At 41.8% G+C, this 13,130-nt stretch overlaps 1 protein-coding gene across 2 annotated transcripts in view; it reads right to left on the bottom strand.

The window, feature by feature from the left end:
* The window catches only part of zgc:172282 (leucine-rich repeat and fibronectin type III domain-containing protein 1-like protein), a 146,252-nt gene that overhangs the window by 95,807 nt on the left and 37,315 nt on the right, over positions 1-13,130 (bottom strand). The window contains exons 3-4 of one of the 2 annotated variants that reach the window (XM_035534147.1): positions 1,002-1,047; positions 535-737 (exon numbers count right to left, since the gene is read on the bottom strand). The exons of the other annotated variant lie outside the window; for it this stretch is intronic. The gene's annotated coding sequence lies outside the window, so the exon portion shown is untranslated. The remainder of the gene's footprint in view (positions 1-534; positions 738-1,001; positions 1,048-13,130) is intronic. 2 annotated transcript variants of the gene reach the window in all.

The raw sequence follows: 13,130 nt of genomic DNA, 5'->3' as shown, positions 1-13,130 counted from the left end.
TGGTGGCAGACAGAATCACACTCAAAATTCTAATCTTTGCATACCAAGTTTTAAAGGGCTTGACTCCTTTCCAAACCTACAAAACTACACACCCACACATGTGGCAGGTTCTTTTCATAAAATCAAATAACTGAAGGTGCTTCTGCCTAGTTTAGTTTTCTCGTATTCTACCTGCATCCAGTATTGGAATAATTTTCTGAAGCCCAGGCAATCCACTCCCTGGTTTTCTTCAAACAGTATAAAACTTGTCTTCAGACAGTACCATGGTGTACATATAAGAACACAATAAAAGCATCAACAACACATCACTTGTAGTGCAGCAGTTTCCCCCATGATATCAGCTTTATAGAAAAAACTTTTTTTATTGTCAGAGTATAATTTTGAAAATATTCAAATTTCACAGTGTTGTGTAAATCAGTGTTACGTAAAACATTTCTACATGCTTCCTTGATGTATGCATGTTTTTCTTTTGGCTCTGTATTCCTTCTTTTGAAGATATTTACATCTGTACTGTACAATATAGAAATGCCTCACCTTTTTATATAACTCCTTGGGTGCAGGCAAATACCAAGAATTCTACGTGGCTGTGGTTATTCCATTCATACATATGTACAACATTCAAATAATGGAATGGCAGTCATTAAGAGAATCCACTGGGCATCTGTGTGTCTGATCCATAGCTAATCACAGCTGTCATCAGACCCCTGAATTTGATGAAAAGCCTGTCTGTCTTGAAACTGGTGGCAGGAAAGGAAGAAAAAGTATCAATGCATAAAAGGAGAAACATAAAAATCATATTTCAAACTTTAAGGGTCTCAAAAATAAGGTTGGCCTGTTTCAAACTACCCCAGGACAATTAACAATGAACAAAATAATTAAATGACGACAATTAACAATATACAAATTAATCAAATGAGCGCAATTAACAATGTACAAATGGAGGATAAAACGAGAAAAATTAACAGTGCATGAACAGAGGATTCAATAAGCAGCAGTTTTACCTAAGACGTCTGGAGAAGGAGATTGCCAAAGCTTCTAACAAGCATCCTGAGAAGTAATAAATGGAAGCACTTCAAAATCGCAATTATTAAGACACTAATAAGCACCGTTCCCATTAATTTTAGATTATAATAAAGATAAAAGTCTGACAATAAGGCCCTGCATTATGTTCTTCTAATGAGGCACTTCTTTTTAATATGTTTGGGTTTGCATAGACAATAAAACATAACTGGATTTAATCTGTAAAGATTTGCATATACAATAAAACAACTGTATTTAGTATGTAAAGGTTTGCATAGACAATAAAACATAACTGCATTTAATATGTTTGTGTTTGCATAGATAACAAAACATAACTGTATTTAATATGTTTGGGTTTGCATAGTCAATAAAACAAATGTATTTTTACATTGATTGCTCATTTAGTTAATGAATATGACTGTATATGAATATGAATTTATTGCATGGAAGTTTGCAATGTTGTTTGTATGTGTTATATGATTTGTATGTCAAATGAGTTTACCTATTTTATGTACACTAAATTAATGACTATATTAGCATTGGTGATTAAAAGTCAAAGTCAAAGTCAAATCTATTTATATAGTGCTTTTTTACAAAAGCTGTTGTTGTCACAAAGTAGCTTTACAAATGTCAGAGTCCAAAACCTAATAACAATTAGCATGTTATTGTTCGCAACAATTTTGGTGATGATGCAATTGCTGATGTTTCCTCCAACGGAATCAATCCCCTTCTGAGCACCACTCTCTTCAGTGATGAGTTTTTATGCTTTTCCTAACCATATCTCATCACTATTGTATAGCACTCTATTTTCCGTACATGAATTTGGATTACCAGCCATACCAACATTCACCCCAGCTGTACAGGCCACCTCATTCTGAAAGTACACTAAATGATTTTAACATTTTCTCAGCTTTTGTGTCAAGAACTTCTGGTGACATTGGGATGACCCTAGCTCCTACCTTCAGAAATGGTGGTCCTATCCCTCATAACAAGTATACTGTGGTATTTTATAATTATATGCATATGCATATAATTAATGTATTATAATACATATATTTAATGCATAATATGCATTTTTGAATGGTTTACTATGTGTGAGCAATTTGTATGCAATGCAGTGTTAACTGCAGATCCATTTTCTTCCTAAAAAAGGAACCAGGTTATGCACTGATGGCAACAAACATAGTTGCTAATAAAACAAGTACATGCTTTCTTCCTTTTTTGTCAATATGTGATTACAGAGTGACTGAAAGATTAGCGGAGTGTTTAGTTTCTTCTGTATGTGTTTGGGTGTCTGCTTGTGTGTATATTTGTGTGTGGGGGTGCGTGGGAGGGGGCATGGTTTATGGCCTCCTGTCAGAAATATACTTGCTTACTCTGAGATTATTTATATTCTTTGATCAGTTAGACATATGTGTCAGTGAAGGAATCTGCAAGTAAACCACATTTAAATTTCTTAGTGTTTCTCAGCAAAATTTGTATTTTTGGGAATGTGATAAGTTACCAGAGAACCATGTCCCAAATTATATATTATGTTTGAAGTGTGGTTGATTTTCTCCAAATTAAGAGGGCCAATATTTAAATATTCCTACATATGCCAGATATGTTAATAAATAAATAAATATATCAATCATGTACAGGTAAAAACACTGAAATGGAACTCGATACACTGAATTGCATTAGTGACTGCTAATAACTATTACTAAACTAAGTACAAGCAGTCATGTCAAAAAAGTGATTTATTTAGCAATGAATAACTGTATAACATCTTCAATATTAAACGAAATAGGAACTAGTCATGGAACTAACATGTCTCTTCTCGATGTCTAAGGACATCAACATGACTAAACTGCATCAAAGTTAAGCTTTGATGTACTTTTGTTCATTCATCTTCTAAACCACTTAATACACTTCAAGGTCACAAGGGGCCAGTGCCTATTTCTGCAGCACAGAGCCCATCACAGCACACACATCCACTCCAGGCCAATCAACCTAACATGCACACCTCTGGAATGTGGGACGAAACAGAGTACCCACAAAGGCACAGGGAGAGTACCATTACCATCAGGGAAGAACACCAACATGTAAAGGTGCACATGATCTGCTAGGACTGCCAAGTACCTGCTGGGGTTAGAGACTCATGCAGTGGTATTAGTGGTCCAGGGCCTGCCAGGAAAATATCCTCCAGATATGTACACTGCCACCACCACCCTGTGTTTGGCCCAGTTATCTCTTTGAGGTGGTTCTCATGCATTTGGCAGTGTATATGCCATCATCCGTCCACCAATCCTCCAGTATCCAGTTATGGTACTCCTGTGCAAACTGGAGATGACATTGATGATGAACCTTCTGCAGGCCAGGCGTAATAATGTTTGCTCAGTGGTGATCCCTGACACTTTCCTCATTGCTCCTGTGTTCATTATAGATGTTAACTGATCCAGTGTGGCATGACGAATGCTCTGTATCACTAGCTGGAGTTGACGTTCCCCTCTGGTACCAGCAGCCTGTGGGGCACCACTGTTAAACTGGCAGGCACTCAAGCGAGACGTTCACCTTCACTCAGTACACCACTCAGTACACGCTCAGTACGCCTTCACTACCGCAGCTCTAGAACATCCATGAAGTTTCTGAGATGCTTCTAGCCTCTGCCCAGTACCCTATTATCATGCCCATATGGACATCAGTCATTTTGCCTCCTTTATCCATGATGATCATTTTGCACTTTGTTACAACTGACTGGTGTGCTTATTTATACATACAGCAAAGTCTGTCACATAGCATCTATGACTTTCTGGGACAAGTTCATTCCAAACCAGGAATGGTCATAATATTCTGCTATGACTGTGTATGTACACAAACATATATATACAAACTGATGAAGGACTTTTGTATGACAACCAGTTCCTGTCCCCTACTTTCTATACAAGATTAGCAAAAACAACATCCCTCCTCTCTTCTTTGTAGCAGTATGAACCTAGACCATGCCATAACAGAAGCCAAGTCTGGACTTGTTCTGTTTTCTCCCTTTCTCCACAGTTTGCTATTTACGCCATCCCAGCCTGCAGATCTTTACCCGGTCCTCTTGCAATCTCAGCCCACTTTGACCTTCTGCTGTACTGTATTTATTCACATAGAAATTCTCATTGTAGTATATTGTCTGAATTGCTCAGTAAAGAAGAAGGAAGACACTATCAAAGCAGCTATAGATGGGTGCTAATTTTCACTCATAATGAGATCTGGGGCTAATGATCCCATTTTGTTGTATATCCCACCTTCAGAAAGATATAATAAAATGAGTAAAGAATTCATGACATAATAAATGTCAATGCATGGCATGGGCATTGCACGCGTGAGAACAAAATAAGTCAGAAACCATATTAACTTTCAAATCCACAAGGCAAGAGCCAGACTTGGTGGTTAGCACATTTGTTTCTATCTGAGTGGAGTTTCCATGTTCTCCCCATGTCTGTGTGGGTTCCTTCTTTGGTCTATGGTTTCTTCTGTACTGTAAATTGTCCTGTATAAATGTGAATGTATATAGATATGTATACATGCATATGTATGTGTCCATGCATGTATGTCTAGTGAAGGTTGGTGCTCTGTGTGTGTATGTCCAGTGATAGTTGCTGCTCTGTGTGTGTATGTCCAGTGATAGTTGCTGCTCTGTGTGTGTATGTATGTCTAGTGATAGTTGGTACTCTGGGTATGTATGTCCAGTGAAGGTTGGTGCTCTGTGTGTGTATGTCCAGTGATGGTTGGTGCTCTGTGTGTGTATGTCCAGTGATGGTTGCTGCTCTGTGTGTGTATTATGACTAGTGATAGTTGGTACTCTGTGTATGTATGTCCAGTGAAGGTTGGTGCTCTGTGTGTGTATGTCCAGTGATGGTTGGTGCTCTGTGTGTGTATGTCCAGTGATGGTTGGTGCTCTGTGTGTATATGTCCAGTGATGGTTGCTGCTCTGTGTGTGTATGTATGTCTAGTGATAGTTGGTACTCTGTGTATGTATGTCCAGTGATGGTTGGTGCTCTGTGTGTGTGTGTGTGTATGTCCAGTGATGGTTGCTGCTCTGTGTGTGTATGTATGTCCAGTGATGGTTGCTGCTCTGTCCTGGTCTTTACCTCCTCTCCTTCTCCTGAACTGGTGCAGTCCCCCAGGGGGCTGTGGTTTCTGATAGAGAGTACACTGTGTGTAAATTGGCTGCTGCTTCTCATTGGCGAGTGAGTGAGTGTAAAAAGTTGATTTCTGTCTGTAAAGTGTCCTTGGGTTTAAGAAAGGTGCTATATAGATCTGACTATTAATAATAATAATAATAATAATAATAATAATAATATATAGTGCTGCAGTCAAGACCACTAGATCCAAGACTGAGACCAGACTACAACACTATTTCTGCAACACTACTTCTACAACAATACTTATATCCCACAACACATTGACAGTATGCTCTCTGTTCTTTGGGTGTGTTGGCTATGTGTGTTGTATTAAGGCCATGATGTTTGACCTTGTTCTTATTAGGCTATAAGACATTTCTCACATAGGTTTGGAAGACTAAAAGAACCTTTAAGAACTTTGCAGTGTGCCAGTGGTTCCATGATTAGACAATATAAGCAGCACAGGGCTCTATCACATGCACAGCCTTAAAACAGACTTTTTACAATGTGCATGATAGAAGGAAATCAGTTGTAGTGAGGCTCAACAGATTGCAGAAGTGATGAAATAGTAAATTTAATATTGACATGCTTTCAGGAGGGTGCAATTACATTATTTGTGTACTTATGCTGTACTACAAATAATCAGAAAGAAATCAGGACACAATAATATTTCATAATTGAACAGATAATTTTCCAATGTAAAAATTAAAAAGATACTGTAATGTGAATTAGTTGGCACTATTAGCCTTCATTCTATGTGTCCCGAATTCCTCAAATGCATCTAGATTCAAAAACATTTGTGTAGACTTCGGTAAAGGGTCAGTGGATTGGAATTCCATAGCCTGGATAATGGCTTCTAAAAACCTTTGACTGAGAGGACATACATACCCTCACCATTCTCACTCTCACTTTGCACTAGTATGTCTCTACTTTCTACTCCAGTCCACCTTCCTGAATAACAAACACATCTATCACTCATCTCCCTCCATTAGCCAAACACATCTACCACTCATCTCCTGTCATTAACCAAGAACCATAAAGGCTCCATTTCACACTCTTTGTAAAGTTTTGTTGTTGTGTATGCAATTCTGAGCTGTGTTATTTGGTCATAGTTTACACTTTGTGTACCATCCAATCTGTTTTCATTACCTATGTTTCTATTCAGTGTCTACTGCTTGTATTTACGATTTCAGTAGATTACTCAAGCATACCCATCATTTCCATCTCTGGTTTCTTAGAGAAGACTTGGCCACTAAATAAATAACAAACCTGAGAGGGTTTTTGTTGTTCTTAAGGCTGTCTGTTGGCAAACAGAGAAGGATAGTTCATGTACATAAAATAAATTCAAAGAGATGCCTAGCTTGTACTTAAAGAAGCTTATAGACTTAATGAAGGAAGGAAACCAAAGATGGTCAACAAAATAGTCATCAAAGCACCAGACAAGGACAGGGTTGTTAAGACCAGAAAATGTCATCACCATTACATCAACATTATGGAATTGTTTTTTCCATATTTGCATCAGAACACCTAAATGCTGCTGCAGAATTGTCACATATAGGATGCCTTAAGCAGTCGACATATCCAGCTTGTTCAGTACAGGCAAAACCAAGGGACATGACCAACCCTCAAGCAAAGAGGTGGGTATGAATGGAAGACAACCAGTCATCTGCAGCTCTGGTTGCCACATATTCATATTCAACCCATATGAGTAACGGGATAAAATCTCTGCCTGTTTGTTGATTAAACAGATCCAGCGAATCACTGAACTGAGGTGCATATTGAAAGCACACTTAAATTTATCACAATGATTTATAATTATTAAATTTTTGCATCAATAATAACAGATTACATATAAACAAATTGATATTTGATATAATCACTCTTTCTCCCTCTCTATTTTTCTCTGCTTGTCTATCAAGTAACTATTAAAAGAAAGAAATCTACAGTCTGCTTTGCTTTTATAAATAACACCTCACGAAAAGATGACATGTCATCCTTTTAATCTATCCACAGATGAGTTATGCCAGCTGTAAGACATTTGTTCTCCTTTATCAAAGCAAAACTGTGTGAGATTCCCTGTGGACAGATCTATAGCTCATCCATCCTCTCCTCACTCGGTCCAGCCGAGCTCTGTTTGTTTACATCCCTCACTCATGCTGGGGTTTTCTCCAAGGCCTACAGCTTTACTACAGAGCTGCTCTATGTGGTGCTTGTAGCTCAGTGTGTTATGAAGCAGGATTATAGACATTAACAGGGGTAGCCTGTGTCCCATCTACAGTGCTCACAGAAACTAATTGCTGTTCTGCTCCTCTCGACTGTTCAGAGAGAGCTTTTAGGGCTCTGCTGGGAGGCAGCAGGACTGCTAACTTGCAGAGCAGCAGTGTGTGTGTTTACTCTTACTGCTGGGTGGCAGTAGTGTGTGTATGTTTACTTTTACTGTTGGGTGGCAGTAGTGTGTGTATGTTTCCTCTTACTGCTGTGTGGCAGTAGTGTGTGTATGTTTACTCTTACTGCTGGGGGCAGCAGTGGGTGTGTGTGTGTGTTTACTATTAACGCTGGGAGGCAGAAGTGTGTGTGTGTGTGTGTGTGTGTGTGTGTGTGTTTATTCTTACTGCTGGGAGGCAGTAGTGTGTGTGTGTTTACTCTTACTGCTGGGAGGCAGTATTGTGTGTGTGTGTCCGTTTACTGCTACTGCTAAGAGGCAGTAGTGTGTGTGTGTTTACTCTTAATGCTGGGAGGCAGTAATGTGTGTGTGTGTGTGTGTGTGTGTGTGTGTGTGTGTGTGTGTGTTTACTCACTGCTGGGAGGCAGTAGTGTGTGTGTGTGTGTGTGTGTTTACTTGTACTGCTGCAAAGCAGTAATGTGTGTGTGTTTGTGTGTGTGTGGGGGGGGGGTTACTCTTACTGCTGGGAGGCAGTAGTGTGTGTTTACTCCGACTGCTGAGAGGCAGTAGTGTGTGTGTTTACTCTTACTGCTGGGAGGCAGTAATATGTGTGTGTGTGTGTGTGTGTGTGTGTGTATGTGTATGTGTATATATTTACTCTTACTGCTGGGAGGCAGTAGTCTGTGTTTACTCCTACTGCTGAAAGGCAGTAGTGTGTGTGTGTTTGCTCCTACTGTTGAGAGGCAGTAGTGTGTGTGTGTTTGCTCTTACTGCTGGGAGGCAGTAGTGTGTGTGTGTGTGTTTACTCTTACTGCTGAGAGGCAGTAGTGTGTGTGCTTACTCTTACTGCTGGGAGGCACTAGTGTGTGTGTGTTTATTCTAACTGTTGGGAGGCAGTAGTGTGTGTGTGTTTACTCTAACTGCTGGGAAGCAGTAGTGTGTGTGTGTGTGTGTGTGTGTGTGTGTGTGTGTGTGTGTGTTTGTGTCTGTGGTTACGCTTACTGCTGGGAGTCAGTAGTGTTTGTTTACGCTTACTGCTGGGAAGCAGTAATGTGTGTGTTTGCTTACTCTTACTGCTGGGAGGCAGTAGTGTGTGTTTACTCTTACTGCTGGGAGGCAGTAGTGTGTATGTGTGTGCTTACTCTTACTACTGGGAGGCAGTAATGTGTGTGTGTGTGTGTGTGTGTGTTTACTCTTACTGCTGGGAGGCAGTAACATGTGTGTGTGTGTGTGTGTGTGTGTGTGTGTTTGTGTGTATATTTCCTCTTACTGCTGGGAGGCAGTAGTGTGTGTTTACTCCTACTGCTGAAAGGCAGTAGTGTGTGTGTGTCTACTCACTGCTGGGAGGCAGTAGTGTGTGTGTGTTTGTGTGTTTACTCTTACTGCTGGGAGGCAGTAATGTGTTTGTGTGTGTATTTACTCTTACTGCTCTCAGGCAGTAGTGTGTTTACTCCTACTGCTGAAAGGCAGTAGTGTGTGTGTGTCCACTCTAACTGCTGGGACGTAGTAGTGTGTGTGTGTGTGTGTGTGGGGTTACTCTTAATGCTGGGAGACAGTAGTGTGTGTTTGCTCCTCCTGCTGAGAGGCAGTAGTGTGTGTATTTACTATTACTGCTGGGAGGCAGTAGTGTGTATGTGTGTGTTTACTCTTACTGCTGGGAGACAGTAATGTGTGTGTGTGTGTGTGTGTCTGTGTGTGTGGTTACTCTTACTGCTCGGAGGCAGTAGTGTGTATCTGTGTGTGATTATTCTTGCTGCTGGGAAGCAGTAGTGTGTGTTTACTCCTACTGCTGAGAGGCAATAGTGTGTGTACGTTTACGCTTACTGCTGGGAGACAGTAGTGTGTGTGTGTGTGTGTGTGTGTGTGTGTGTGTGTGTGTGTGTGTGTATTTACTCTTACTGCTCTCAGGCAGTAGTGTGTGTTTACTCTTACTGCTGGGAGGCAGTAATGTGTGTGTGTGTATTTACTCTTACTGCTCTCAGGCAGTAGTGTGTGTTTACTCTTACTGCTGGGAGGCAGTAATGTGTGTGTGTGTATTTACTCTGACTGCTCTCAGGCAGTAGTGTGTGTTTACTCCTACTGTTGAAAGGCAGTAGTGTGTGTGTGTTTACTTTAACTGCTGGGAAGCAGTAGTGTGTGTATGTGTGTGTGTGGGTGTGTGTGTGTGTGTGTGTGATTACTCTTACTGCTGGGAGGCAGTAGTGTGTGTGTGTGTGTGGTTACTCTTACTGCTGGGAGGCAGTAGTGTGTGTTTACTCCTACTGCTGAGAGGCAGTAGTGTGTGGGTTTACTCTTACTGCTGGGAGGCAGTAGTGTGTAGGTGTGTGTTTACTCTTACTGCTGGGAGGCAATAATATGTTTGTGTGTGTGTGTGTGTGTGTGTATTTACTATTAATGCTGGGAGGCAGTAGTGTGTGTTTACTCCTACTGTTGAAAGGCAGTAGTGTGTGTGTGTGTGGTTACTCTTGCTTCTGGGAAGCAGTAGTGTGTGTTTACTCCTACTGCTCCTAGGCAGTAGTGTGTGTACGTTTACACTTACTGCTGGGAGGCAGTAGTGTGTGTATGTGTGTGTTTACTCTTTCTGCTGGGAGGCAATAATGTGTGTGTGTGTGTGTGTGTGTGTGTGTGTGTGTGTGTGTATTTACTCTTACTGCTCTCAGGCAGTAGTGTGTGTTTACTCTTACTGCTGGGAGGCAGTAATGTGTGTGTTTGTATTTACTCTTACTGCTTTCAGGCAGTAGTGTGTGTTTACTCCTACTGCTGAAAGGCAGTAGTGTGTGTACGTTTACGCTTAGTGCTGGGAGGCAGTAGTGTGTGTGTGTGTGTTTGATTACTCTTGCTGCTGGGAAGCAGTAGTGTGTGTTTACTCCTACTGCTGAGAGGCAGTAGTGTGTGTACGTTTACGCTTAGTGCTGGGAGGCAGTAGTGTGTGTGTGTGTGTGTGTGTGTGTTTACTCTTACTACTGGGAGGCAGTAGTGTTTGTTTACGCCTACTGCTGAGAGGCAGCAGTGTGTGTGTGTTTACGCTTACTGCTGGGAGGCAGTAATGTGTGTGTGTGTTTACTCTTACTGCTGGGAGGCAGTAATATGTTTGTGTGTGTGTGTGTGTGTGTGTGTGTGTGTGTGTGTGTGTGTGTGTGTGTGTATGTATTTACTCTTACTGCTCTCAGGCAGTAGTGTGTGTTTACTCCTACTGCTGAAAGGCAGTAGTGTGTGTGTGTTTACTCTAACTGATGGGAGGCAGTAGTGTGTGTGTGTGTGTGTGTGTGTGTGTGTGTGTGTGTGTGTTTTTACTCTTACTGCTGGGAGGCAGTAATGTGTGTGTGTGTGATTACTTTTAATGCTGGGAAGCAGTAGTGTGTGTTTACTCCTACTGCTGAGAGGCAATAGTGTGTGTACGTTTACCCTTACTGCTGGGAGGCAGTAGTGTGTGTGTGTGTGTGTTTACTCTTACTGCTGGGAGGCAATAATGTGTGTGTGTGTGTGTGTGTGTGGTTACTCTTACTGCTCTCAGGCAGTAGTGTGTGTTTACTCCTACTGCTGAAAGGCAGTAGTGTGTGTGTGTGTACTGTAACTGCTGGGGCGTAGTAGTGTGTGTGTGTGTGTGTGTGTGTGTGTGTGGTTACTCTTACTGCTCGGAGGCAATAGTGTGTGTGTGTGTGTGTGTGTGTTTACTCTTAATGCTGGGAGGCAATAATGTGTGTGTGTGTGTGTGTGTGTGTATTTACTCTTACTGCTCTCAGGCAGTAGTGTGTGTTTTTCTCCTACTGCTGAAAGGCAGTAGTGTGTGTGTGTGTGTGTGTACTCTAACTCCTGGGACATAGTAGTGTGTGTGTGTGTGTGTGTGATCACTTTCGCTTCTGGAAAGCAGTAGTATGTGTTTACTCCTACTGCTGAGAGGCAGTAGTGTGTGTACGTTTACGCTTACTGCGTTGAGGCAGTAGTGTGTGTGTGTGTGTGTGTTTACTCTTACTGCTGGGAGGCAATAATGTGTGTGTGTGTGTTTACTCTTACTGCTGGGAGGCAGTAGTGTGTGTTTACTTTTAATGCTGGGAGACAGTAGTGTGTGTGTGTGTGTATTTACTCTTACTGCTCTCAGGCAGTAGTGTGTGTTTACTCTTACTGCTGGGAGGCAGTAATGTGTGTGTGTGTATTTACTCTTACTGCTCTCAGGCAGTAGTGTGTGTTTACTCCTACTGCTGAAAGGCAGTAGTGTGTGTGTGTGTGTGCGTGTACTCTAACTGCTGGGACGTAGCAGTGTGTGTGTGTGTGTGTGTGTGTGTGTGGTAACTCTTACTGCTGGGAGGCAGTAGTGTGTGTGTGTGTGTGATTACTCTTGCTGCTGTGAAGCAGTAGTGTGTGTTTACTCCTACTGCAGAGAGGCAGTAGTGTGTGTACGTTTATGCTTAGTGCTGGGAGGCAGTAGTGTGTGTTTGTTTGTGTGTGTTTATTCTTACTGCTGAGAGGCAGTAGTGTGTGTGTGGTTACGCTGACTGCTGGGAGGCAGTAGTGTTTGTTTACTCCTACTGCTGAGAGGCAGCAGTGTGTGTGTTTACGCTTACTGCTGGGAGGCAGTAATGTGTGTGTGTGTTTACTCTTACTGCTGGGAGGCAGTAATGTTTGTGTGTGTGTGTTTACTCTTACTGCTGGGAGGCAGTAATATGTTTGTGTGTGTGTGTGTGTGTGTGTGTGTATTTACTCTTACTGCTGGGAGGCAGTAGTGTTTGCTTACTCCTACTGTTGAAAGGCAGTAGTGTGTGTGTGTGTGTGTGTGGTTACTCTTACTGCAGGGAGGCAGTAGTGTGTGTGTGTGTGTGTGATTACTCTTGCTTCTGGGAAGCAGTAGTGTGTGTTTACTCCTACTGCTGAGAGGCAGTAGTGTGTGTACATTTACGCTTACTGCTGGGAGACGGTAGTGTGTGTGTGTGTGTGTTTACACTTACTGATGGGAGGCAATAATGTGTGTGTGTGTGTGTTTGTATTTAATCTTACTGCTCTCAGGCAGTAGTGTGTGTTTCCTCCTACTGATGAACGGCAGTAGTGTGTGTGGGTGTACTCTAACTGCCGGGACGTAGTAGTGTGTGTGTGTGTGTGTGTGTGTGTGTGTGTGTGTGTGTGTGTGTGTGTGTGTTTACTCTTTCTGCTGGGAGGCAATTATGTGTGTGTGTGTGTGTGTGTGTGTGTGTGTGTGTGTATTTACTCTTACTGCTCTCAGGCAGTAGTGTGTGTTTACTCCTACTGCTGAAAGGCAGTAGTGTGTGTGTGTGTTTGTGTGTACTCTAACTGCTTAGACGTAGTAGTGTGTGTGTGTGTGTGTGTGTGTGTGTGTGTGTGTGTGTGTGTGGTTACTCTTACTGCTGGGAGGCAGTAGTGTGTGTGTGTGTGTGTTTACTCTTAATGCTGGGAGACAATAATGTGTGTGTGTGTGTATTTACTCTTACTGCTCTTAGGCAGTAGTGTGTGTTTACTCCTACTGCTGAAAGGCAGTAGGGTGTGTGTGTGTGTGTGTGTGTGTGTGTGTGTGTACTCTAACTGCTGGGATGTAGAAGTGTGTGTGTGTGTGTGTGTGTGTGTGA

This window comes from Electrophorus electricus, chromosome 15 (genome assembly GCF_013358815.1).
Source record: "Electrophorus electricus isolate fEleEle1 chromosome 15, fEleEle1.pri, whole genome shotgun sequence".
NCBI classification, from domain to species: Eukaryota; Metazoa; Chordata; class Actinopteri; order Gymnotiformes; family Gymnotidae; genus Electrophorus; species Electrophorus electricus.
Note: the sequence above shows the minus strand (reverse complement) of the source record. Positions and strands in the feature narration are given on the sequence as shown.